The sequence below is a fragment of the Choloepus didactylus genome, chromosome 19 (assembly GCF_015220235.1).
Source record: "Choloepus didactylus isolate mChoDid1 chromosome 19, mChoDid1.pri, whole genome shotgun sequence".
Lineage (NCBI taxonomy): Eukaryota > Metazoa > Chordata > Mammalia > Pilosa > Megalonychidae > Choloepus > Choloepus didactylus.
Genome location: NC_051325.1, coordinates 170,195 through 198,124, shown reverse-complemented (window position 1 = coordinate 198,124; position 27,930 = coordinate 170,195). Strand labels below are relative to the sequence as shown.

Here is a 27,930-nt window from a genome sequence, read left to right as displayed (position 1 = left end):
CCTTAACCTTTAACTCAGAGGGACCTCTTTCTTCCTGAAAACATTGGCATTAGCAGTGTTCTACTGGAGAGATCATATCAGTTTCTGTATTGTCTGTCCTGTTTTAGTAACTCCACAGTGCCCTGAATCCCTTTGTCTTTTCCTGTTCTTTCTTTGAAAATGCATCTTCCTGTTGCCTGGCGTCCATCCATCCAGGTTTGACTCCATACTGCTGTTCCACCCAAAGATAGGATGTGGTGGTGTATATTTTCCACCACTTTGACCACCATCATTCACAGGGACAACAAAAGGGGCAGGGGTGTCTTCCACTGGAAAGGCCTATGTCTCTGAATGCCTGCAGTGCTATTTGAGTCCTGACTCATCCACATCCTGACCAGGAGTGGAGTCATTTAACCGTGTCTGTTACCTTAAACCGAAGGACAGTTTTTGCCTCATGAATGTTTTCATGGGGATTTTACTTGTTGATATGTTCCCCCATGTTTGGAACACTATCATGCTCCAAGCAACTCAGGCAAAAAAATCGCAAGTGTTTGTCTCTGTCTCTGTTCTGTTTTTTCAGATGTTTGGTGTTGGGAAAAATGTGTATTGGTAAGGCATTGGTTAATTTCCCCAGGCTGTTCCATTTAGCTCAAGACCTCTGACTCTGCGATGACCACTTACTGAACACATGTGCTAAATAAGCCACATGGTACTCCCCTGGCTTTTGTCCACATCTGTCTTTTAATTTCAGTATTTCACTTACAGGAAAATAATCTCATTTTAATACTTTCAATTTCAGCAACACAATCAATGTTTTTGCATTGACTGAAATCTGATGTAATTTGGTCCCACAAACAACCTGGATGAGATGGAGCTCCCTGTATTAGAATCTCAGATTTCCCTTGGGAAACAATTGAGACCCTTAAAACACCATGTTGACTGGTGGGTGATGTGGGAGTGTTCAACCAGAGCCAGGGTAAAGTTTCCCTACTCTACCTAGGACCCATTTCTCACATCTCTATCCTCAGCCATCACAGCACTGGAGAGGACACCCTTGTTAACAGGAATGTTTCTCATATCCCACTTACCCATCTCCATGCATCTAGAGGGAGGCAAGTACCTCAGTCAGCCTCTCATTCCACAGTGTTCCAAACCCGCTCCAGGATTTCTGAACAGCTCTTATGCCTCCACCATGCCATGGGGTCCTTAGGTCAAATTTTTTGGGGAAAGGCACCTATTGCCACCTCCAGGTTAGGAGTCATACCTAAGAATTGCCAACCCATTTGGGTTTGCCAGAAAAACAGACCCAATTTACAAAGACAGTGGATGGAACATGTCTTAATCACATCGACAAGAGACAAAGCATGATCAGCTTCACTAGTGGGCATCAGTACCCTATTGCCAACAGGTCACTCTGAAGCCATAGTGAGATAGTCCACATGCATACTTCTTTAGTATGTGCTGTAGGTAAGGGACCATTCTCCCTGTTGTGAACATATTAACGGGGAGTGTGCAGGTCACATAAAATGCACATACATAGCCAAGGAGTCTCCCTTGAATGTTTACATATCCTCCAAGCAGAAGGGTAAGGAATGAGCCAGCAGGCCACTATTTGCAAGGGGATATGTTTATTTCCAGGCACCCTCAGGAAGGGAACCAGCCCAAATTCTCCCATTCTAGGAACCAGGTTGACATATCTTGTCCCAAGCACAGTGTATATTTATGGGTCACAGGAAAAGGTGGCTAATTATCCTTGGACTACCCCCTCCACAGTAAAAGGACATGAAAAGAAGACAAGCAAGAGGAATAAATCTACTTGATTCAGCTGATAATTCTTTCAAAAAAGTCATATTGTGAAGCTCCTAAGCTTCCTGAGGATTACAATTTTCATTGCAAATTTCTAGCCTGAGTTTGCTGGAAGAAGAGTCTATATATATGTCTAAATTTAATGTATTTATAAACCTTCTGGAAATGGCCATATGTGTATTACTTAACAGTGTTCTTGTAAATGGAAAATTCCACACATCTCTGGAAGTTCTTGGAGGAAAAGAAAGTTAGTATTGAGTGGATCTCTAGCTGAAGTCTCTTGAGATGGCAATTCTCTGGAGATGTAATTGACTTGGTCTATTCAAGGCTATGCCATACAATCTTTACATATTTTTCTTCATGTGAAATTTTATCTTTATGCATGTGATTTGCATTTTATACTTCACCATTCTACTATTAGAAAACTCTCCTGTTCAATAAATGCTGTTAAATGTGTGTTTGTTTTGGGAAAGTATTGTGAGGTATTTTTTCTGCATTATATGAGATGGCTTGCAGCCATCGAAATTTTTCCCTTTCAATATCCTTCATCCATTTTCACAATCTTTCTAGTTAACAGGTACCTTCTCTGTTTAGGGCTTGCTAAGAAAATGCTGGTTGTCCTGAAATCCTGCAGTTACAGTTTTCAGCATGTAAGCATACTATAGCTTTAATATAAATATTTCTTCTTTTACCTGCAGAGAGAGCACCTTTCTCTTCAGAAGAAGGGAAAAAGTAGCCATAAGCAAGGAGACCCAGGAATACGAAGCAGCAAAAAATGGTGGGCTGCTGATTGGAAACAGTATCTCTTCATTCTTAGGTTACAGTTTGTTCTGAGAGCCCATATTAGGTTTGGGCTGAATAATCAAAATGTCACTGAGTTGTCATATTATCCCTTGATAATATTAGCCTAAGACAGTGCCAGGAAGACTTATGTGAGAGACATGGGAACTGTGAGCAAGATACTGGAAGTCCAAATACCCAGAGTATGGAGGAAAACTGAATCTCTTGAAGAGACTCAGCCATTTAAGTGAGCAGATAAAAAGGGGTTGTATTAGATTCCAGCTATGGTCATAAATACCAGAAAATGTCTCAGTTTAAACAATGCAGATTTATTTGCTCATGGTTTGTGGTCTAGAAGTCCAATATTTAGATAGTCATGAGGCAATTATTTCTTCCTGAAGACCATGGCATTCTGAGGCTGCATGGTGGTGTTTTTGGGTACTTGGATTTTCCATCACACTGCAATGCTCATGTCAGTGCCTTTGTATTCTGAGTTCCATTGACTCATCTAGCTTCTCCGTATGGCTCTTTGTAAAGCCTCCATTAATAGAATTAAGCTACAACACTTGTCAGCTGGGAGACAGTTTAACTAAAAACATCTTTAACAGGTCTAATTTCCATTTTGTTCAGATGCAAAAGAATGGATTGAGATTTTTTTTCAACCTACCACAATGGCACACACCAGGTTTTTATGTCAAACTCAAATCCTAAAACTAAGCTCTAAGACTGATGGACACTTAATTCAGTGGTGACTTCATCAAATGAGAAAGTGTGGCAGGAGAACTTTGGGATGAATCTTGGTCTGGTATAAACAGGGATCAAAGGACTTCTTGGGGTAGTGAAGATCAGTTTACTGATCAAGGGACTAAGGGGGAATATTTTCAATGTGAGAATGGACAGTGCCAGGAAAGAAGTTGCAGTTATAAAGTAGAAGCTAAAAAGCCCTGGCATTCACTGGAGTATTGGAGTAACTGAAAACCAACAGAAATAAAGATGAAGTTTAAAGCTTCATCCTTTTCCATCTAACACTCAGTACCGAGCAGCAGAGACCGTCCCCAATAGGTTACATCCTCTCAAGAGACCATCACCAGTTAAATTCTGGTTTAATGCTTTTTTTTGTATCATAGTTGTGATGGTTGGGTTCATGTGTCAACTTGGCTAGGTGGCACTGGCCTGAAGATTGCTGTGAGGATATTTGAGGCTGGTTAATAATCCAACTGGCTGGTTTGTCGGATCATCAGTCAATTGACTGCAGCTGACTGATGACTCATCAAAGGGCATGCTTCCACAGTGAGAGAATGCAATTGGCTGGATTTGGTCTGGGTGGTCAGTTGGAGGCTTATAAGCTGGACAGTTAGAGAACCTTCACTTTCTTCAGCTGCTCAGTGAAGCATTTCCTGGGGAGCTTGTCGAAGTTGCCAGTTCATTTCCTGAGGATTTCGTCAAAGTTGTCGGTTCGTTTCCTGAGGAGTTCATCAAAGTTGTCGGTTCGTTTCCCGAGGAGTTCATCGGACATCTCCCTTGGAGTTGACAGCTTGTTGACGGCTCTGCAGAATTTGGACTCGTGCGCTCCCGCAGTTGTGTGAGTCACTTTTACAATTTGATAATCAGAGACATCTCTCATTGATTCTGTTTCCAAGGAGAACCCTAACAACTTGGTACCGAGAGTGGTTCTTGAGAAACGGAATCTTAAAATGGGCTTTTACAATTATTTTTCTACTCTGATTAGATTCAGAGGCACTAATGACTCTATTTCCAATAATCAAGAGGGTACTAACAGTCCATGGCAGGAGTTGGCAAAGGAAATACACAAAATAGCACCATTTGATTCTCCTAATTGTGGTGTAGTACGAAGCGAGGCTCTGGGTGACAGTGTTTTCGACACGTTCACGGAGTTTTGCAGTATTAAGAAGTATAATGATGTTGGCTGGCTGTTCTTAGATATTTTGGATACAGTTGTAAGAGAAAGGGATGAGCTAAAGGCTTCAAATTCGAAACTTGAACGCCGTATGACAGATGTAAAGGGTTCCATCTGTGCCCTGAAAGAAAATCTTATTTCTTGTGCCCACAGACTGGAGGTCTCTGAAAATCAGACGCAGTCTCTTATTGTGCGAGTAGCACATTTACAGCGTAGGCTAAAATCTCAATCTCTCAGGGTGTCTCCTGTTAAAGTAAAGGCATTGATTGGAAAAGAATGGGATCCAGAAACTTGGGATGGGGACATATGGATTGATAATAATGACAGTGAGGACATTGGAACCCTGGATTCTGCTGGGTCATTGTTAGATTTACCTGTAGAGGGCTGTCCTGGGGAAACAGCTTCTCTGCCTTCAGTCTGCCCTAAGGAGCCTGCCACCCAACCCTCACCTAAGGAGATTAACCCTTCAATGCCTGCTAATCTTGTAATCACCTCCCCTGAGGAAGTAGCCCTCACTCTTTTGTCTGGAGAGATTAATGCTGTTTTAAGAGATGAAAAGGCAACAGAGTGTCCTGAGGTGAATGGCTTGAGAGAGAATTCTAACTCTTTTCATGACCCACCCCCACCATCAGTTTTTGCTTCAAGACCTATAACTAGGCTCACATTCCAACAAGCCCCAAAGGGTGAGATACAAAGTGTGACCCATGAGGAAGTATGCTATACTCCAAAAGAACTGTATGAGTTTTCCAATTTATACAGACAGAAACCAGGGGAATATGTGTGGGAATGGATATTGAGAGTGTGGGATAATGGTGGAAGGAATATAAGGTTGGATCAGGCTGAATTTACTGATATGGGCCCACTAAGCAGAGATTCTGCATTCAATGTTGTAGCTCGAGGGGTTAGAAAGGGTGTTAACAGTTTGTTTGGGTGGCTGGCTGAAACATGGATTAAAAGGTGGCCAGCATTACCAGAGGTTGAAATGCCAGAACTGCCCTGGTACAATGTGGAGGAGGGGATTCAAAGGCTTAGAGAGATTGGAATGTTAGAGTGGATTTATCATGGAAGACCTGCTCACACAGCCCTGGAATGTCCAGAGGACACACCTTTTACCAGGACTGTAAGGAATAAGTTTGTGAAACTAGCTCCATCATCCCTGAAGAGCTCTGTAGTCGCCCTTCTCTGTAGGTCAGATATTACTGTAGGAACTGCTGTCACTGAGCTGGAATCCTTAAACTCAATGGGGATAATCGGGTCCTGAGTCAGCAGAAGCCAAGTGGCTGCAGTTAATTGCCACAGACAAGGTGGGCATGGCTACCATAATGGAAAACAGGCTTAAAGCAGCAATCAAAATAATATGACTCGCAGAGACTTATGGCATTGGCTAGTGGATCATGGAGTACCAAAGTAGTAAAATAGATGGGCAATCGACTAAATTCTTGTTTGAACTTTATAAGCAGAAGAATTCTAGGCCACGTGAACAAAAATCTCCCTTGAATTACAAAAACAGAGTCACGGCCCCTTAATCAATTCCCAGACTTGAGACAGTTTACAGATCCAGAACCCCTTGAATGAAGGGAAGGCCAGGTACCCTTGGAGTAGGACCCTGTCACACTGCCAAAAATTATACTGTTAATCTTCCTCCCAGCCTTCCCCAGGGGGACCTATGGCCTTTTACCAGGGTGACTGTGCATTGGGGAAAAGGAAGTGATCAGATATTTCATGGATTATTAGACACTGGGTCAGAAGTGACATTAATTCCCGGAGACCCAAAACGTCACTCTGGTCCACCAGTCAGAGTTGGGGCTTATGGAGGTCAGATGATTGATGGAGTTTTAGCCCAGGTCCGTCTCACAGTGGGTCCAGTGGGTCCCCGGACCCATTCTGTGGTTATTTCCCCAGTGCCGGAATGCATAATTGGAATAGACATACTCAGCAACTGGCAGAATCCTCACATTGGTTCCCTGACTCCTGGAATGAGGGCTATTATGGTGGGAAAGGCCAAGTGGAAGCCACTAGAGCTGCCCCTGCCTAGCAAAGTAGTGAACCAGAAGCAATACCGGATTCCTGGAGGGATTGCAGAGATTAATGCCACTCTTAAGGACTTGAAGGATGCAGGGGTGGTGATTCCCACCACATCCCCATTCAACTCTCCTATTTGGCCTGTGCAGAAAACAGATGGGTCTTGGAGGATGACTGTGGATTATCGTAAGCTTAACCAGGTGGTGACTCCAATTGCAGCTGTTGTCCCAGATGTGGTATCATTGCTTGAGCAAATCAACACATCCCCTGGTACCTGGTATGCAGCTGTTGATCTGGCAAATGCTTTTTTCTCAATTGCTGTCAGCAAGGACCACCAGAAACAGTTTGCATTCAGCTGGCAAGGCCAGCAGTTTACATTCACTGTGCTACCGCAGGGTTATATCAACTCTCCAGCCCTATGTCATAATATTGTCCGCAGGGATCTTGATCATTTCTCCTTCCCACAAGACATCACACTGGTCCATTATATTGATGATATCATGTTGATTGGACCTAGTGAGCAAGAAGTAGCAACTACTCTAGATTTGTTGGTAAGGTATTTGCGTGACAGAGGATGGGAGATAAATCCAACAAAAATACAGGGGCCTTCCACCTCAGTAAAATTTCTAGGTGTCCAGTGGTGTGGGGCCTGTCGAGATATTCCTTCTAAGGTGAAGGATAAGCTGCTGCATCTGGCCCCTCCTACAACCAAAAAAGAGGCACAACGTTTAGTTGGCCTCTTTGGGTTTTGGAGACAACATATTCCTCATTTAGGTGTGCTGCTCCGGCCCATTTACCGAGTGACTAGAAAAGCTTCTAGTTTTGAGTGGGGACCAGAGGAAGATGAGGCTCTGCAACAGGTCCAGGCTGCTGTGCAAGCTGCTCTGGGCTTCGACCATATGATCCAGCTGATCCAATGGTGCTGGAAGTGTCAGTGGCAAATAGAGATGCTGTTTGGAGCCTTTGGCAGGCTCCTATAGGAGAATCACAACGCAGGCCCTTAGGATTTTGGAGTAAAGCTTTACCATCCTCTGCAGATAACTACTCTCCATTTGAGAAACAGCTGTTGGCCTGCTACTGGGCCTTAGTAGAATCAGAACGCTTAACCATGGGCCACCAGGTTACCATGAGACCTGAGTTACCTATCATGAGCTGGGTGTTATCTGACCCACCAAGCCATAAAGTTGGGCGTGCACAGCAGCACTTCATCATAAAATGGAAATGGTGTATACGAGATAGAGCTCGAGCAGGTCCTGAAGGTACAAGTAAGTTACATAAGGAAGTGGCCCAAATGCCCATGGACCCCACTCCTTCCACCTTACCTTCTCTTTCCCAGCCCACAGCTATGGCATCTTGGGGAGTTCCTTACAGTCAGTTGACTGAGGAAGAGAAGACTCAGGCCTGGTTTACAGATGGTTCTGCACGATATGCAGGCACCACCCAAAAGTGGACAGCTGCAGCACTGCAGCCCCTTTCTGGGATATCCCTGAAGGACAGTGGTGAGGGGAAATCCTCCCAGTGGGCAGAACTTCGAGCAGTGCACCTGGTTGTACATTTTGCTTGGAAGGAGAACTGGCCAGAGGTGCGTCTGTATACTGATTCCTGGGCTGTTGCTAATGGTTTGGCTGGATGGTCAGGGACTTGGAAGGAACATGATTGGAAGATTGGTGACAAAGAAGTCTGGGGAAGGGGTATATGGATAGACCTTTCTGAGTGGGCAAACAATATGAAGATATTTGTGTCCCATGTGAATGCTCACCAGAGGGTGACTTCAGCAGAAGAAGGTTTTAATAACCAAGTGGATAAAATGACCCGTTTGGTGGATACCAATCAGCCTCTTTCCCCAGCAACTCCTGTCATTGCCCAGTGGGCTCATGAACAAAGTGGTCACGGTGGTAGGGACGGAGGTTATGCATGGGCTCAGCAACATGGACTTCCACTCACCAACGCTGACCTGGCCATAGCCACTGCTGAGTGTCCAATTTGTCAGCAGCAGAGACCCACACTCAGTCCCCAATATGGCATCATTCCTCGGGGTGATCAGCCTGCTACCTGGTGGCAGGTTGATTACATCGGACCACTTCCATCATGGAAAGGGCAGCGATTTGTTCTTACTGGAATAGACACATACTCCGGATATGGGTTTGCTTTCCCTGCACGACATGCTTCTGCCAAAACTACGATATGTGGACTTACAGAATGCCTCATCCACCATCATGGTATTCCACACAGCATTGCTTTGGACCAAGGAACCCACTTCATAGCAAATGAAGTGAAGGGATGGGCACATGCTCATGGAATTCTGTGGTCTTACCATGTTCCCCATCATCCAGAAGCAGCTGGGTTGATAGAACGGTGGAATGGCCTATTGAAGACTCAATTACGGTGCCAACTAGGTGGCAATACCTTGCAGGGTTGGGGCAGTGTTCTCCAGGAGGCTGTGTATGCTCTGAATCAGCGTCCACTCTATGGTGCTGTTTCTCCCATAGCCAGGATTCATGGGTCCAGGAATCAAGGGGTGGAAACAGGAGTAGCACCACTCACTATCACTCCAAGTGATCCACTAGGGAAATTTTTGCTTCTTGTCCCTGCAAGTTTAAGCTCTGCTGGTCTACAAGTCTTGGTTCCAAAAGGAGGAGTGCTTCCACCAGGGAACACAACAATAATCCCTTTGAACTGGAAGTTAAGGCTGCCACCTGGCCATTTTGGGCTTCTTATGCCTCTGAATCAACAGGCAAGTAAAGGGATTACTGTACTGGCTGGGGTGATTGATCCTGACTATCAAGGGGAAATAGCACTGCAACTACACAATGGAAGTAAAGAAGAGTTTTCCTGGAATACAGGAGATCCCCTAGAGTGTCTCTTAGTACCACCATGCCCCGTGATTCAAGTCAATGGAAAAATGCAACAACCCAATCCAGGCAGGACTACCAATGGCCAAGAAACTTCAGGAATGAAGGTTTGGGTCACCCCACCAGGCAAAGAACCACGGCCAGCTGAAGTGCTTGCTGAGGGTAAAGGGAACATGGAATGGGTAGTGGAAGAAGGTCATGATAAATATGAACTACGGCCACGTGACCAGTTACAGAAACGAGGACTATGATGACATGAATATTTCCTCCTCGTTTTGTTATGATTATGTTTGTATTTGTCTGTAAAGAAAATATTTTTGCTTTCTTCTCTGTCTTATCCCGTTATCATAAGGCATAAGCTGTAACTTTCATTTTGAAGGTATGGTTTTAGGTGATGTGTACAACTGCCAAGTTGACAAGGGGTGGACTGTGGTGGTTGGGTTCATGTGTCAACTTGGCTAGGTGGCACTGGCCTGACGATTGCTGTGAGGATATTTGAGGCTGGTTAATAATCCAACTGGCTGGTTTGTCGGATCATCAGTCAATTGACTGCAGCTGACTGATGACTCATCAAGGGGTGTGCTTCCACAGCGAGAGAATGCAATTGGCTGGATTTGGTCTGGGTGGTCAGTTGGAGGCTTATAAGCTGGACAGTTAGAGAACCTTCACTTCTTTCTTCAGCTGCTCAGTGAAGCATTTCCTGGGGAGCTTGTCAAAGTTGCCAGTTCGTTTCCTGAGGAGTTCGTCAAAGTTGTTGGTTCGTTTCCTGAGGAGTTCGTCAAAGTTGCCCGTTCATTTCCTGTGGAGTTTGTCAAAGTTGTCGGTTCGTTTCCCGAGGAGTTCGTCGGACATCTCCCTTGGAGTTGACAGCTTGTTGACGGCTCTGCAGAATTTGGACTCGTGCGCTCCCGCAGTTGCGTGAGTCACTTTTACAATTTGATAATCAGAGACATCTCATTGATTCTGTTTCCAAGGAGAACCCTAACTAATACAATATTATTCAGAATTCTGTTCAATGTATATGTAATGTATAGACTTATCTAAAATGTTTATTGATGGTGATTACATTTTTGAGATTTATATGTTTCTGTTGCATGGCATTACATTTTCCATGTTGTGTCCCAAACCATCACAGTCAGCTGCATTGCCTTTGTCTGTCCATGGAAGTCCTGGCCCTTATGCAAGTAGGGTTACTGGGGTTCTTTCTTTATTTTCAAGAAACAGAGATTGTTACTATAATACCCTTTGTAAGAAAATGCCACCTTCCTTACTTTCAGCACTTAAGGTATTATGTATTAACAATTTTGAGTATTTCACATTTTTTTTAACTTTTAAAATCTCTATGAATTAGATTCTGTTGTGTCCTTCAAATGAAGGATTAGGGCAGTTAAACAACTTGTTCCAAGGACATTCAGCTGGTTGGTGGCTGAGCTGCGATTTTGTCAATTGTTGCCCCAGGGTCCAAGGTATTAAACACACACCACACTGGTCAGATAAAACAGCACACACTTGGGTAGATGGATATATGTGGTCTGTAACTCTGTTCACCTGAGCTTTGTTCTGTTTCAACCCCACTCCTGATAGGGAGCAGGGTGGATTGAGAGACATAGGACTTCTTGGGGTGGAGATCAGTTTACTGAAGGATGGGTTTTACTAAGAAAAGGGGCTGTCAGTGCCAGGCACCGACTCCAGCTCTTGATGAGTGAATTTGGGGTGCTGGACACCAGCTCTGAGAACACTGTTTTAACCAGCCCAATGCAGTAAACAGCTTGCAGCTTCCATTTCAGATGTGCCCTGGTATGGGAGGAAGCAGGGTTTACTGAGAAACACAGTAACTTCTAAGGGTGGTGGGTTGAAGTTTGCTGTGGGGTAGCTCTTCCCTGGGAAAGAAATGGGGAGCCAGGCTCCAACTCAGGTTTTTGATCAGCAAATAGTGTGCCTTATTCCAGCTCCAAGAGAACAGCTACAGTTTTAACCAGTCGAGGGCAGAAAATAGCTGGAAGCCTCTGTTTCAACCCTGCCCTTGGCAGGGGTGGAAGTGGGGCTGATTGAGAGACAAAGTAACTTATCAGGGTGGCAGGGGACAGGTTGCTGGACAGATCTTCACCAAGGAAGGGGGGCTGGGGCCAGCACAGTTTGTGGCAGTTGATTGGAGAATTCAGAATGCAGTTTCAAGCTGCCTCAGCCAAAAGCAGCTGGGAGCCTTTGTCTCAAGCACACAATCAGCAGGGGCAGAAGTGGGGCTGATTGAGAGACTGAAATTTTTCAGCTGGCAGAGAACAGGATGCTTCTTCCTTAAATAAAGGGGGAGTCAGGCCCAGTGCAGTTTATAGCTGTTGGTTAGAGACTTCACGTACTATGGTCTGTGATCTGAGCTGCTGTGTTTCTGGACTTATCTGGCATAGGAAACATCGGGTGGTTTTAAGCTTCTGAAAAATAAATGTGAGTGAAAGTTTTATAAAGGCTCAGGTAATTTGTTAGAGTTTTCAGAATTACTGTTGTTTGGGGCTTGGCATACCATGGAAATTTGCAGTATCTAGCTGAAGCTTGCATAAGGGTAACCTTGAGAATAGCCTCTTGACTCCGATTGAAATCTCTTAGCCACTGATACCTTATTTTCTTACGTTTTATTTCCCTCTTTTGGTCAGGAAGACCTTGTCAATTCCATGGTACCAGGGTCAGGTTCATCAATGCCTCACACAGTGGGGAGGGTAATGGGTTTACTTGCCAAGCTGTGCTTGGAGAGAGAGAGAGGCCACATCTGAGCTACAAAAGAGGTTCTCTGCAAGTGATCCTTAGGCATAATTATAGGTAGGCTTAACTTCCACATTACAGAAAGAAGTCTCGTAAGAACTTGGGAATCCCCAGTGTTTGAGAAAGTATCAGGAGTTTCCCAGGTGGGGAATTCTAATAGTTCCTTATTTTCTCCCTAGTCCCTCAAGAGAATTTGCCAATATTTTTTCTTATTGTCTGCCCAACATGCTCTGGGATGTATCAGGGTATTACATTAAGCCATACAAAATTGAAGATCTCATTCCCTATTCTAGGCTCAGTGTATTTAGGTCATTTAAATGAACTGGATAGAAAGGTTGAGTCAGATTGCTACAGTCACTATAAGTTTTTGACAAACAGCTCTTTCTTTGGTCTCACACAGAAGGTGAAATTTTAAAATTCAAGCAATGTCATTCTTTACCCTATATTCTGGATTACCTTAGTCTCAGTCGGATCAAGTTTGTTCTTATCTTCAATTGATGTCTGAACTCTTTTTCTCCTTCTTTAGCAGTTACTATATGGAATAATGCTGATTTTCAGAGCTGCAGAACTCTGAGTCTCAGCTGTCACACGTGTACCAAAATTTCCAGGAAATAACAGATTATACCCATTAGAATACAGCATCTCAGAATTTAGAAATAACACTTAAAGCTCAGGATTAATTGTGACTGCTCTAAAAGCTTACAGTCTAGGTCCTAGTTTTCTTACAAGTATTTTCTGAGTGAGACGTTACCACATTATCCTTTTATTTCTGGCTTTCTTTGCTCAACGTAATGTCATCAAAGTTCATTTAGCTCATTACATGCCTCACGACTTCATTCCTTTTTGTAGCCACACAAGATTCCTTCATATGTATACAACACAGTTTGGACTTCTGCTCCTTGGTCAATGCATCCTTTGGCCACCTCCATCCATTGGCTATCATGAACAATGCCACCATAAACATCAGTGTGGAAAAGTCTATTCCAATCTCTGCTTTTAGTTCTTCTGATTGTGGTGACCCTACACTTAGCCTCTTGTAAATTCATTACAATTCTTTCTGGAGGGGCTGAACCATTCTGCTATCCTGCCAACATTGATTAGTTGTCTCTCCACATTTTCTCTTGGGATTGAATGTTTCTGTTTATTTTGAAACTGCAGATTTTGTTCAGATATATTCACATAGCATATATTCTATCTTAAAGTGTCTTACAGTATCCTCACTTAGTTGTACAATCAGTATCAGTCTCAATTTTAGACAAATTTCATTACTCTAAAGAGGAAAATAACAGACACACCCATACCAAAGAGAAGACCCCAAATCCCCCATAACTTTTTTACCCCCCAGTTTTTTACTTTTGGTATTATTGAGGTACTAACGAGGCATTCCTCTTAAGTACCGTCCATAGCTTGCAATGGGTAGTTTTTCCAGTATAGCACTCTTACTAAGTTTTGTGCATGTCATACCTTTGAAGTAGTTCATGCAAGAACTTACTTATAATTGTAGTGCTAATCAGTGAGATATATGATTTTAAACAGCACCTCTCAATCACATTCACATTAGATATGGCAATATTATTTGTATTCCCACTAACATCATCTCTATCCATTCTCATACTTTTAAGTTCAAGCTTGTTAACAAGTCTGCATATTATGCATCTGTTCCCACTTCTCTAGCTTCTAACTATATTCTATATTTTAAGATTATTATATTTTTATAAATATTTTAAGATTGTCCTCTATATTCTGCATTTTAAGAGTCTGAGTAGACTCATATTAGTAAATTCATAAAGTATCTGTTTTTTTTATGTGTGGCTTACGTCACTCAGCATTATGTCCTCAAGATTCATCCATGTTGTCATGCTTCAGAACCTCATTCCTTCTCATTGCTGCATAATATTCCATCACACACACACACACGTGCGCACACATGCACACACATATATTTATATATATATAGCACAGTTTGTTTATCTGCTTGTCTGTTGACTGACACTTGACTTGTTTTCCGTCTTTTGGCAATTGTGAATAATAGTACTATGAGCATTGGTTTGCAAATATCTGTTCATGTCATTGAGATCTTGTGGGTGTATATCCAGTATTAAAATTGCTGGATCATAGGGTAACAATATTAAGTTTTCTGAGGAAATGTCAAACTGTCTTCCATAGCACCTGTAACATTATACATCCTCTAAGTGTTCCAATTTCTTCACATCCTCTCCAACATTTAATGGCAGCCCTTATAGGTGTAAGATGGTATCTCAATTGTGGTTTTGATTTGCATTTCCCCTATAGCTAATGAAGGCAAACATCTTTTCATTTGTTTTTTAGCCATTTGTATTTACTTTAGAAAACAAAAATGTCTGTTTATATCTTTTGCCCATTTTCTAATCGGATTGTGCTTTTTTTTTGTTGAGTTGTAGGATTTCTTTATATACTAGATATCAGATCCTTTTCAGATACTTGGTTTCCAATTATTCTCTCCCATTGAATTGGCTGCCTCTTCACTTTTTTGACAAAGTCCTTGGAGGCACAGAAGCATTTGATTTTGAGGAGCTCCTGTTTATCTATTTTCTTTTTTTTTTTTTTATTGCTTGTGCTTTTGGTGTAGGGTCTAAGAAGCTACCTCCTATTACTAGGTCTTGAAGATGTGTCCCTATATTTTCTTTTAGGAGTTTTATAGTACTGGATCTTATATTTAGAGCTTTGATCCACTGTGAGTTAAGTTTTATATAGGGTGTGAGGTTCTTTTTCATTCCTTTGGCTATGGATATCCAGTTCTTCCAGCCCCATTTATTGTAGAGACTATTTTGTCACAATTCATCGGGTTTGGGGACCATGCCAAAAACCAAATGGCCATATATCTGGTGGTCTGTTTCTGAACTCTCAATTTGATTCATTTGATCAATATGTCTATCTTTGTGCCAATAACATGCTATTTTGACCATTGTGGCTTCATATTAAGCTGTAAAATGAAGGTGTGTAGCTCCTCCCAGTTTGTTCCTCTCTTTTACGATAGTATTGGCAATTTTAGGCCCCTTTCCCTTCAAAATAAATTTGGTAACTAGCTTTTCCAAGTCTGCAAAGTAGGTTGTTATTTTGATTGGTATTGCATTGAATCTGTAGATCAGTTTTGTTAGAATTGACATCTTAACGACACTTAGCCTTCCTATCCATGAACATAGAATAGCTTTCCACCTATTTAGGCCTTCTTTGATTTCTTTTAGCAAAAGTTTGTAGTTTTCTGTGTAGAAGTCCTTTACATCCTTGGTTGGTTTATTCCTAGATACTTCTTTTTTTTTTAATTAAGATATATTCACATACGATACAATCATTCAAAGTATATAATCCATTGATCACATTACCATCATATAGTTGTTCATTCATCACCCTGATCTATTATTTTTTTTGTAAATTTTCCTTGTACCAGAAAAAGTGAAAGTAAGAATAAAAAGATAAAAAGTTAGGAGTAAAAACAGAACACCCAAATTGTACCATCCCGCCCTATTTTTCCTTTAGTTTTTTTTTTTTTTTTGGCCCCCATTTTTCTACTCATCCATCCATACACTGGATAAAGGGGAGTGTGATTCACATGGCTTTCACAATTACATTGTCACCCCTTGTAAGCTACATTGTTATACAATCGTCTTCAAGATTCAAGGCTACTGGGTTGTAGTTTGATAGTTTCAGGTATTTACTGCTAGCTTTTCCAATTCATTAAAACCTAAAAAGAGTTATCTATATTGTGCGTAAGAGTACTCACTGAAGTGACCTCTCAGCTCCTTTTAGAATCTCAGCCTCTGAAACTTCATTTCATTTCACATCCCCGTTTTGGTCAAGAAGATGTTCTCTATCCAACCGTGCCAGGTCTAGATTCTTCCCTGGGAGTCATATTCCACATTGCCAGAGAGATTACACTCCTGGGTGTCAGATTCCACATAGAGGGGAGGGCAGTGATTTCACCTGCTAGATACTTGATTCTTTTAGTTGCTATTGTAAATGGAATTTATTTCTTAATTGTTTCCTCAGGGCATTACTACAGTATAGAAACATTATTGATTTTTGCAGATTAGTCTTGTATCCTGCCACTTTGCTGAATTTGTCTGTTAGTCCAAGGTGCTTTCTTCATAGATTTCTCAGGATTCTCCAAGTATAGTATCATGTCATCTGCAAATAATGAAAGTTTTACTACTTCCTTTCCAATTTTGATGCCTTTTATTTCTTTATCTTGCCTAATTGTTCTAGCTAGAACTAGCAGAATGTCGAATAAAACTAGTGACAGTGGGCATCCTTGTCACATTCTTGATCTTAGCGGGAATGCTTTCAGTCTCTCACCATTCAGTATGATGCTGGCTGTGGGTTTTTCATACATGCCCTTTTTCATATGAGGAAATTTCCTTGGATTCCTACATTTTGAAGTGTTAGAAAAGGATGAATTTAATCAAATGCTTTTTCAGCATCGAGATGATCATGTGATTTTTCCCTTTTGATTTCTTAATGTGTTGTATTACATTGATTTTCTTATGTTGAACCACCATTGCATGCCTGGAATAAACCCCACTTTGTCATGGTGTCTAATTCTTTTAACGTGCCTTTGGATTCTATTTACTATTATTTTGTTGAGAATTTTTGAATCTATGTTCATTAGGAAGATTGGCTCTCATTTGCTTTTGAGTACCTTTACTTGGTTTTGGTATTAGAGTGATGTTAGCTTCGTAAAATGAGTTAGGTAGTGATCCTTTTTGGAAGGGTTTGAGCAGGTATGGTGTTAGTTGTTTTTGGAATGTTTGCGAAAACCTTGGGCTTTTCTTTGTAAGAAGGTTTTTGATAACTGAATGAATCCCTTTAATTGTGATTGGTTTGTTGAGAGCTTCTCTTTCTTCTTGAACCAGTATAGTTTGTGTGTTTCTAGGAAATTGTCCAGTTCCTCTAAGTTGTATAGTTTGTTGGCATATGATTGTTCATGGTATCCTTTTGTGATTTTTTTTTAATTTCTTCAAGACCCATAAGTAATGACCACCTCTGATTTCTAACTTGTTTATTTGCATCTTCTCTCTCTCTCTTTGTCAGTCTAGCTAAGGGTTTGTCAATCTTGTTGCTCTTCTGAAACAAATTTTGTGTTTATTGATTTTATTGGTTTTTTTTTTTTTTTTGATTCTCCAGTTCATTTACTGCTGCTTTAATCTTTGATATTTCTTTTCTTCTACATGCTTTATAGTTTGCTGTTCTTTCTCTAACTTCTTCAGTTGTTCAATTATGTTTTTGGTTTTGGTTTGCTCTTCCTTATTGTATGCATTTAGAGGTATTAATTTCCCTCTCAGCACTGCCTTCACTGTATCTCCTAGGTTTTGATATATTGTATTCTCATATTCATTTGTTTCTAGATAATTCCCAATTTGTTTTGCACTTTCTTCTTTGACCCACTGGTGGTTTAAGAGTGTGTTGTTTAATATCCACATATTTGTGAATGTTCTCTTTCTTTGGTGGTCTTTGATTTCCAGCTGTTCTAGTTTGCTAATGCTGCCTTTTTGCAAAATACCAGAAATGGATTGACTTTTATAAAAGGGGGTTTATTTGGTTACACAGTTACAGTCTTAAGGCCATAAAGTGTCCAAGGTAACACATCAGCAATCAGGTACCTTCACCGGAGGATGGCCAGTGGTGTCCGGAAAACCTCTGTTATCTGGGAAGGCACATGGCTGGCATCTGCTCCAAAGTTCTGGTTTCAAAATGGCTTCCTCCCAGGACGTTCCTCTCTAGGCTGCAGTTCCTCAGAAATGTCACTCTTTGTTGCACTTGGGATATTTGTCCTCTCTCAGCTTCTTCAGAGCAAGAGTCTGCTTTCAACGGCTGTCTTCAAACTGTCAGCTCCTGTGCTTTCTTCAAAGTGTCCCTCTTAGCTGTAGCTCCTCTTCAAAACATCACTCACAGCTGCACTGAGTTCTCTCTGCCCCTCAGCTCATTTATCTGGCTCCACTGATCAACTTAGACCCACCCCAAATGGGCAGAGCAACACCTCTATGGAAATTATCCAATCAGAGTCATCACCCACAGCTGGGTGGGGCACATTCCAAAGAAACACTCAAAGAATTACAGTCTAATCAACACTGATAACATCTGCCCACACAAAATTACATCAAAGATAATGGCATTTGGAGGACACAATATATTCAAACTGGCACACCAGCTTTATTCCATTATGGTTAGAAAAAGTGCTGTGAATAATTTCAGTCTTTTTAATATTGTTGAGATTTGTTTTTGCCCAAGCATATGATATATACTGCAGAACATTCCATCTATAAAAGGGTGTGGTGTATAGAAGTCATCCACTGGTATTTTAGAGATGCCTATTACTCTCTTTGATTTTGCTGATGTTTCACCCATGTACTTTGGAGTTCCTTGATGGGGTGCCTACACAATTGTGATTATTTCTTCTTGAAATGTCCCTTTCATTAATATATGGTGTCCTTGTCTCTTTTAACTCTTTGCATTTGAAGTGTATTTTTTTTCTGATATTAATATAACTATCCCTGGTTTCTTTCGGTTACTGCTTGCATGGAATTTTTTTTTCCATTCTTTCATTTTCATTCTATTTGTATCCTTGTTTCTAAGATGAGTTTCTTGTAAGCAACATATAGATGAGTCATGCTATTTATCCCATTCTGCCAATCTTAATCTTTTTATTGGGAAGTTCAATCCATTCACATTCAAAGTTATTACTGTAAAGGCAGTACTTCAACCAGCCATGTTATCTTTTGATTTTTGTCAGATTAATTTTCCCTCTCTTATCTTTAAGTTACCCTTACTAATATTCTTCAGTTCTGTGCTCTTCTCCAGACCTCTCTCTCTTGTCTTTTTTTCTAGACAACAGGACTCCCTTTAGTATTTCTTGCAGGACAAGTCTTTTGTTAACAAAATCTCTCAGCATTTGTTTGTGAAAATTTAAAACTCTCCCTCACTTTTGTTTGACAGCTTTGCTAGATAAAGAATTCTTGACTGACAATTTTTCTCCTTCAGTGTATTAAATATGTCATACCATTGAGTAATCAGTACTTAGTCTATGTGGCTTCCCTTGTATGTGGTCAATCACTTTTCTCTTGCTGCTTTCAGGACATTCTGTTTCTCTTCAGCATTTGGCAGTCTATGTAGTGTGTATCTTGGAGTGGGTTTATGTGGATTTATTCTATTTGGATTTCATTGAACTTCTTTAATTTGCAAGTTTATGTCTTTTATAAGGGTTGGGAAGTTTTTTCTCCAGTTGTCTTCTCAAATACTCTTAGCCCTTTTCTCTCCTCCTTCTGGGACACCAGGGATTCTTATATTTGTGTGCTTCATGTTGTCCGTCATTTCCCTGAGCTCCAATTCAAATTTTTCCATCATTTTCACCGTTTGTTCTCTTGTGCATTTGCATTCCATTGCCCTTTCCTCCTGTAGTTTACTTATTATTTTTTCCTGCTTCAAATCTGCTGTTGTCTTTAGTATATTTTTAATTTGATCTGTAGTACCTTTCATTTCCATAAGGTCTGCTGTTTTTTGTATTTACTCTTTCAAAGTCTTTTATTCTCTTCTAATGTCTTCTTGATATCCTTTATGCCTTTATCCAGCCCATTAAGGTTGTTTTGGAGATTTGCATGTACTTCTTTGGTTAGTTGTTCCAAATTCTGTGTCTCCTCAGGCTTTTTAATTTGGTCATTTGCCTGTTCATATCTTCTTGCATCTTCATGTCCTTTGTTATTTTCTGTTAAATTTCTTCTCATTTGTTTATCCTGATAATGTTCTTTTGAAAATTGATTTCTTTTGCTCACTGAAGATTTTATAGTTGCTTGGATTTATGTTGGAGGTCTCCTTTGGCATTTGGTTTGTTAGTAATTCCCCGGCAGGCCAACACAAGGCCTCTTGCAGTAAAAGGAAGTCTATTTGGACTTCTAATATGGGTTAGGCAGAACAGCCATTTACCAGTTAATTTTCCTTGACTTCCAAGCAGATGGTGCTCTTAGACCATTTCATCCCCTGAAGCCTGCTTCTCCCTGACTGTGGCTGCCTGCTGGGTGAGGTCCAGACCAGGTAAAACTCCAGTCAATTCAGCAGGCCTCCATATGTGCTGGTAACTTGGGTGAAATCACTGCCCTCCCTGCTGTGTGGGATCTGAAACCCAGGGTTGAAAATCTCCCTGGCAATGTGGAATATGACTCCTGGGGAGGAATCTGGACCTGGCATCGTGGGATGGAGAACATCTTCTTGACCAAAATGGGGATGTGAAATGAAATTAAAGTTTCCATGACTGAGAGATTCCAAACGCAGTGGAGAGGTCACTCTGGTGGTCACACTTAGGCACTATATAGATAACTTTTTAGGTTTTAATGAATTGGGAAAGCTAGTAGTAAATACCTGAAACTATCAAACTATAACCCAGTATCCTTGAATCTTGAAGATGTTTGTATAACAATGTAGCTTACAGGGGGTGACTGTGATTGTGAAAGCCTTGTGGATCACACTCCCCTTTATCCAGTGTATGGATGGATGAGTAGAAAAATGGGGGCACAAAACTAAAGGAAAAACAGGGTGGGAGGTGGAAGATGATTTGAGTTTCTTCTTTTACTCTTATTTTTTAATTCTTATTTTCACTTTTTCTGGTACAAGAAAAATTTCAAAAAGATTGGGGTGATGAATGAACAACTATATGATGGTAATGTAATCAGTTGTATATTTTGGATTGTATGGTGTGTGAATAAATCTTAATTAAAAAAAAAGTAAAAGCCAATACTACCCAAAGTGATTTACAGATATACTGCAATCCTAATAAAAATTCCAACAGCCTTCTTTCTGGAAATGGAAAAGCGAATCATCAAATTCATTTGAAAGGGCAGTTTGTCCCAAATAGTCAAAGCCATGTTGTAAAAGAAGAACAAAGCTGGAGGACTCACAATTCCTGACTTCAAAACTTATTACAAAATACAGCAATCAAAATAAGCACAAGGACAGAAGTATAGGCCACCAGAATAGAATTGATAGTTCAGAAATAACTCCTTATATCTATGGCCTAGTTAGTCTTTTTTTTTTTTTTGGAGTTGAAATGTCTTTATTTTAGGTAAAAAATTTTCAGACTAAAATATGAAATGGCTTTTCATAAGTCTGATAAAATTACATGAATAATAAAATAGGACATATAAAGAAATATTCTGAATATTAAAAACTCCAGTAAGCAGAACTGAGAAATAACAGGCTGCAGTAGAATCCAAGGTCATCTGCAGAAATCAGAATATTACCCCAAATTATATTTTTGGATGTTCCTATACCTGTCCTATCCAGACTCTGAAATTACTGCCAAAAAATGTATTCCTTCCTGACATATGGGAGAGTTGGATATCCTTATCCAAAAGAATGAAAGAGGACCCTGACCTCACACCCTACAGAAAAATTAACTCAAAATGGGTTAAAGACCTCAACATAAAAGACATTACCATAAAACTCCTAGAAGATAATGTAGGGAAATGTTTCAAGACCTTGTATTAGGTGGTCACTTCCTAGACCTTATACCCAAAGCACAAGCAGCAAAAGAAAAAATAGATAAATGGGAACTCCTCAAACAGAAGCCTGTTACTGCAAAGGCAAGGCTAGGCCTGCATGTAATTGTGGCCAAAAGTCTCCCCCCTGAATCCACCTTTGTTCCTCAGATGTGGCCCTCTGAAAACTTTTCAGCAATGAAGTGAACACTCAACTCCACATACATCATACAAGATGTTGATACCATAACTCTGTTTCCTTAGATTTAGAGAATGTAGTTATTTTGCATATGTATAACACCCAAGGAGAAAACACCTGAATGAGCAGGAAAATTTCTGTAAGTCTCATGGGCAAGGGTGGAATTAATTAAAGCTGTCAGAGAAACTGTTCAGGTGAAAGTGATAAAAGCCTAAAGGACTTATTTTAAAATAGACTATACCAGGACTGAGAAACCTTGGGGGCTGGGTACAAGGTCTTGAAAAGAGTTTTCTTTTTTTAATTTTTGTTTTTTGAAACAACTATTCTAAGTAGCTCATAAGAGAAAGCCTTAGATATTTGCAGTTGGCCCCTGGATCCAGGGAAAGGTGGAGCTAAGATAGGTCTGAGAGACAAAACAATGAATCTAGTGGGGGAGACAATTCCCTAAAGGGCGTAACTTCCCCTAAGACAAGGGGGCAGTGCCCAGCTCAAGTGGTGGCTGTCCCTCAGAGAACCCAAAACCCAGGAATGAGCTTGAGTCAGCCAAGCCCCTGGTAGGGAAAGGGTTGGAGAATTAAAGGCACTTGTGGTACCTCTAGTAGTGGGAAGCTGGGGGCTGAAAAGTGCTACCTCCTGCACAGGACAGAAAAAACACTGGAGACTTCACAGGAGGGTCTGACAACCAGCAGAATCTCATTCTCAGGGAAACTTCATAAGCTCTTCCTAAGACCTGGGCATCTATGGACTGGGAAAATGATTGGGTTCAGTCATATCTGGGGAGACCCTCTCAGAAAAAGGTACATAGAGGTAGGGCAAGAACATGAAAAACAAGAGTTGAAAAACCCTGATCAGCTAAACAGAATCTGGGTTAGAGGTCTAGAATAAGTTGAACTGTGCACCAAAGAACAGATAGAGAACAAAGGAAACCAACAAGAAAACCATAGGTAAAAGAGAGAAAATGAACTCCAGAATAAACTAATCAAGAAAATAAAGAGGCGGGGCAAGATGGCAGACTGGTGAGCTGTATGTTTTAGTTACTCCTCCAGGAAAGTAGGTAGAAAGCCAGGAACTGCGTGGACTGGACACCACAGAGCAATCTGACTTTGGGCATACTTCATACAACACTCATGAAAACGTGGAACTGCTGAGATCAGCGAAATCTGTAAGTTTTTGTGGCCAGGGGACCCGCGCCCCTCCCTGCCAGGCTCAGTCTCGTGGGAGGAGGGGCTGTCAGCTCCGGGAAGGAGAAGGGAGAACTGCAGTGGCAGCCCTTATCGGAAACTCATTCTGCTGATCCAAACTCCAACCATAGATAGACGGAGACCAGACACCAGAGAATCTGAGAGCAGCCAGCCCAGCAGAGAGGAGACAGGCATAGAAAAAAAACAACACGAAAAACTCCAAAATAAAATCGGAGGATTTTTGGAGTTCTGGTGAACATAGAAAGGGGAAGGGCAGAGCTCAGGCCCGAGCTTAGGCCCTGAGGCGCATATGCAAATCCCAAAGAAAAGCTGATCTCTCTGCCCTGTGGACCTTTCCTTAATGGCCCTGGTTGCTTTGTCTCTTAGCATTTCAATAACCCATTAGATCTCTGAGGAGGGCCCTTTTTTTTTTTTAATCCTTTTTTCTTTTTCTAAAACAATTACTCTAAGAAGCCCAATACAGAAAGCTTCAAAGACCTGCAATTTGGGCAGGTCAAGTCAAGAGCAGAACTAGGAGAGCTCTGAGACAACGCAATAATCCAGTGGCTGAGAAAATTCACTAAACACCACAACTTCCCAATAAAAGGGGGGTGTCCGCTCACAGCCATCATCCTGGTGGACAGGAAACACTCCTGCCCATCGCCAGCCCCATAGCCCATAATTGCCCCAGACAACCCAGTGTGACGGAAGTGCTTCAAATAACAGGCACACACCACAAAACTGGGCGTGGACATTAGCCTTCCCTGCAACCTCAGCTGATTGTCCCAGAGTTGGGAAGGTAGAGCAGTGTGAATTAACAAAGCCCCATTCAGCCATCATTTCAGCAGACTGGGAGCCTCCCTACACAGCCCAGCAGCCCAGAACCGCCCTGGGGGGACGGCACTCACCTGTGACATAGCACAGTCATCCCTCAACAGAGGACCAGGGGGTGCACGGCCTGGAAGAGGGGCCCACTTGCAAGTCTCAGGAGCCATACGCCAATACCAAGGACTTGTGGGTCAGTGGCAGAGACAAACTGTGGCAGGACTGAACTGAAGGATTAGGCTATTGCAGCAGCCTTAAAACTCTAGGATCACCAGGGAGATTTGATTGTTAGAGCCACCCCCCCCCTCCCTGACTGCCCAGAAACACGCCCCATATACAGGGCAGGCAACACCAACTACACACGCAAGCTTGGTACACCAATTGGACCCTACAAGACTCACTCCCCCACTCACCAAAAAGGCTAAGCAGGGGAGAACTGGCTTGTGGAGAACAGGTGGCTCGTGGACGCCACCTGCTGGTTAGTTAGAGAAAGTGTACTCCACGAAGCTGTAGATCTGATCAATTAGAGATAAGGACTTCAATTGGTCTACAAATCCTGAAAGAACCCTATCAAGTTCAGCAAATGCCACGAGGCCAAAAACAACAGAAAATTATAAAGCATATGAAAAAACCAGACGATATGGATAACCCAAGCCCAAGCACCCAAATCAAAAGATCAGAAGAGACACAGCACCTAGGGCAGCTACTCAAAGAACTAAAGATGAACAATGAGACCATATTACGGGAGACAAAGGAAATCAAGAAGAACCTAGAAGAGCATAAAGAAGACATTGCAAGACTAAATAAAAAAATGGATGATCTTATGGAAATTAAAGAAACTGTTGACCAAATTAAAAAGATTCTGGACACTCATAGTACAAGACTAGAGGAAGTTGAACAACGAATCAGTGACCTCGAAGATGACAGAATGGAAAATGAAAGCATAAAAGAAAGAATGGGGAAAAAAATTGAAAAAATCGAAATGGACCTCAGGGATATGATAGATAATAGGAAACGTCCAAATATAAGACTCATTGGTGTCCCGGAAGGGGAAGAAAAGGGTAAAGGTCTAGGAAGAGTATTCAAAGAAATTGTTGGGGAAAACTTCCCAAATCTTCTAAACAACATAAATACACAAATCATAAATGCTCAGCAAACCCCAAATAGAATAAATCCAAATAAACCCACTCCGAGACATATACTGATCACACTGTCAAACACAGAAGAGAAGGAGCAAGTTCTGAAAGCAGCAAGAGAAAAGCAATTCACCACATACAAAGGAAACAGCATAAAACTAAGTAGTGACTACTCAGCAGCCACCATGGAGGCAAGAAGGCAGTGGCACGATATATTTAAAATTCTGAGTGAGAAAAATTTCCAGCCAAGAATACTTTATCCAGCAAAGCTCTCCTTCAAATTTGAGGGAGAGCTTAAATTTTTCACAGACAAACAAATGCTGAGAGAATTTGCTAACAAGAGACCTGCCCTACTGGAGATACTAAAGGGAGCCCTACAGACAGAGAAACAAAGACAGGACAGAGAGACTTGGAGAAAGGTTCAGTACTAAAGAGATTCGTTATGGGTACAATAAAGGATATTAATAGACAGAGGGGAAAAATATGACAAACATAAACCAAAGGATAAGATGGCTGATTCAAGAAATGCCTTCACGGTTATAACGTTGAATGTAAATGGATTAAACTCACCAATTAAAAGGTATAGATTCGCAGAATGGATCAAAAAAAATGAACCATCAATATGTTGCATACAAGAGACTCATCTTAGACACAGGGACACAAAGAAACTGAAAGTGAAAGGATGGAAAAAAATATTTCATGCAAGCTACAGCCAAAAGAAAGCAGGTGTAGCAATATTAATCTCAGATAAAATAGACTTCAAATGCAGGGATGTTTTGAGAGACAAAGAAGGCCACTACATACTAATAAAAGGGGCAATTCAGCAAGAAGAAATAACAATCGTAAATGTCTATGCACCCAATCAAGGTGCCACAAAATACATGAGAGAAACACTGGCAAAACTAAAGGAAGCAATTGATGTTTCCACAATAATTGTGGGAGACTTCAACACATCACTCTCTCCTATAGATAGATCAACCAGACAGAAGACCAATAAGGAAATTGAAAACCTAAACAATTTAATAAATGAATTACATTTAACAGACATATACAGGACATTACATCCCAAATCACCAGGATACACATACTTTTCTAGTGCTCATGGAACTTTCTCCAGAATAGATCATATGCTGGGACATAAAACAAGCCTCAATAAATTTAAAAAGATTGAAATTATTCAAAGCACATTCTCTGACCACAATGGAAAACAATTAGAAGTCAATAACCATCAGAGACTTAGAAAATTCACAAATACCTGGAGGTTAAACAACACACTCCTAAACAATCAGTGGGTTAAAGAAGAAATAGCAAGAGAAATTGCTAAATATAGAGAGACGAATGAAAATGAGAACACAACATACCAAAACCTATGGGATGCAGCAAAAGCAGTGCTAAGGGGGAAATTTATAGCACTAAACGCATATATTAAAAAGGAAGAAAGAGCCAAAATCAAAGAACTAATGGATCAACTGAAGAAGCTAGAAAATGAACAGCAAACCAATCCTAAACCAAGTACAAGAAAAGAAATAACAAGGATTAAAGCAGAAATAAATGACATAGAGAACAAAAAAACAATAGAGAGGATAAATATCACCAAAAGTTGGTTCTTTGAGAAGATCAACAAGATTGACAAGCCCCTAGCTAGACTGACAAAATCAAAAAGAGAGAAGACACATATAAACAAAATAATGAATGAAAAAGGTGACATAACTGCAGATCCTGAAGAAATTAAAAAAATTATAAGAGGATACTATGAACAACTGTATGGCAACAAACTGGATAATGTAGAGGAAATGGACAATTTCCTGGAAACATATGAACAACCTAGACTGACCAGAGAAGAAATAGAAGACCTCAACCAGCCCATCACAAGCAAAGAGATCCAATCAGTCGTCAAAAATCTTCCCACAAATAAATGCCCAGGGCCAGATGGCTTCACAGGGGAATTCTATCAAACTTTCCAGAAAGAACTGACACCAATCTTACTCAAACTCTTTCAAAACATTGAAGAAAATGGAACACTACCTAACTCATTTTATGAAGCTAACATCAATCTAATACCAAAACCAGGCAAAGATGCTACAAAAAAGGAAAACTACCGGCCAATCTCCCTAATGAATATAGATGCAAAAATCCTCAACAAAATACTTGCAAATCAAATCCAAAGACACATTAAAAAAATCATACGCCATGACCAAGTGGGGTTTATTCCAGGCATGCAAGGATGGTTCAACATAAGAAAATCAATCAATGTATTACAACACATTAACAAGTCAAAAGGGAAAAATCAATTGATCATCTCAATAGATGCTGAAAAAGCATTTGACAAAATCCAACATCCCTTTTTGATAAAAACACTTCAAAAGGTAGGAATTGAAGGAAACTTCCTCAACATGATAAAGAGCATATATGAAAAACCCACAGCCAGCATAGTACTGAATGGTGAGAGACTGAAAGCCTTCCCTCTAAGATCAGGAACAAGACAAGGATGCCTGCTGTCACCACTGTTATTCAACATTGTGCTGGAAGTGCTAGCCAGGGCAATCCGGCAAGACAAAGAAATAAAAGGCATCCAAATTGGAAAAGAAGAAGTAAAACTGTCATTGTTTGCAGATGATATGATCTTATATCTAGAAAACCCTGAGAAATCGACGATACAGCTACTAGACCTAATAAACAAATTTAGCAAAGTAGCGGGATACAAGGTTAACGCACATAAGTCAGTAATGTTTCTATATGCTAGAAATGAACAAACTGAAGAGACACTCAAGAAAAAGATACCACTTTCAATAACAACTAAAAAAATCAAGTACCTAGGAATAAACTTAACCAAAGATGTAAAAGACCTATACAAAGAAAACTACATAACTCTACTAAAAGAAATAGAAGGGGACCTTAAAAGATGGAAAAATATTCCATGTTCATGGATAGGAAGGCTAAATGTCATTAAGATGTCAATTCTACCCAAACTCATCTAC

The 27,930-nt window shown here is 40.8% G+C and overlaps 1 protein-coding gene across 2 annotated transcripts in view; it reads left to right on the top strand.

Moving 5' to 3' along the window:
• The window catches only part of LOC119516126 (zinc finger protein 596-like), a 117,729-nt gene that overhangs the window by 57,117 nt on the left and 32,682 nt on the right, over positions 1–27,930 (top strand). The window contains exon 6 of one of the 2 annotated variants that reach the window (XR_005213197.1): positions 3,196–3,792. The exons of the other annotated variant lie outside the window; for it this stretch is intronic. The gene's annotated coding sequence lies outside the window, so the exon portion shown is untranslated. Of the gene's footprint in view, positions 1–3,195; positions 3,793–27,930 lie in introns of those variants that run through there. 2 annotated transcript variants of the gene reach the window in all.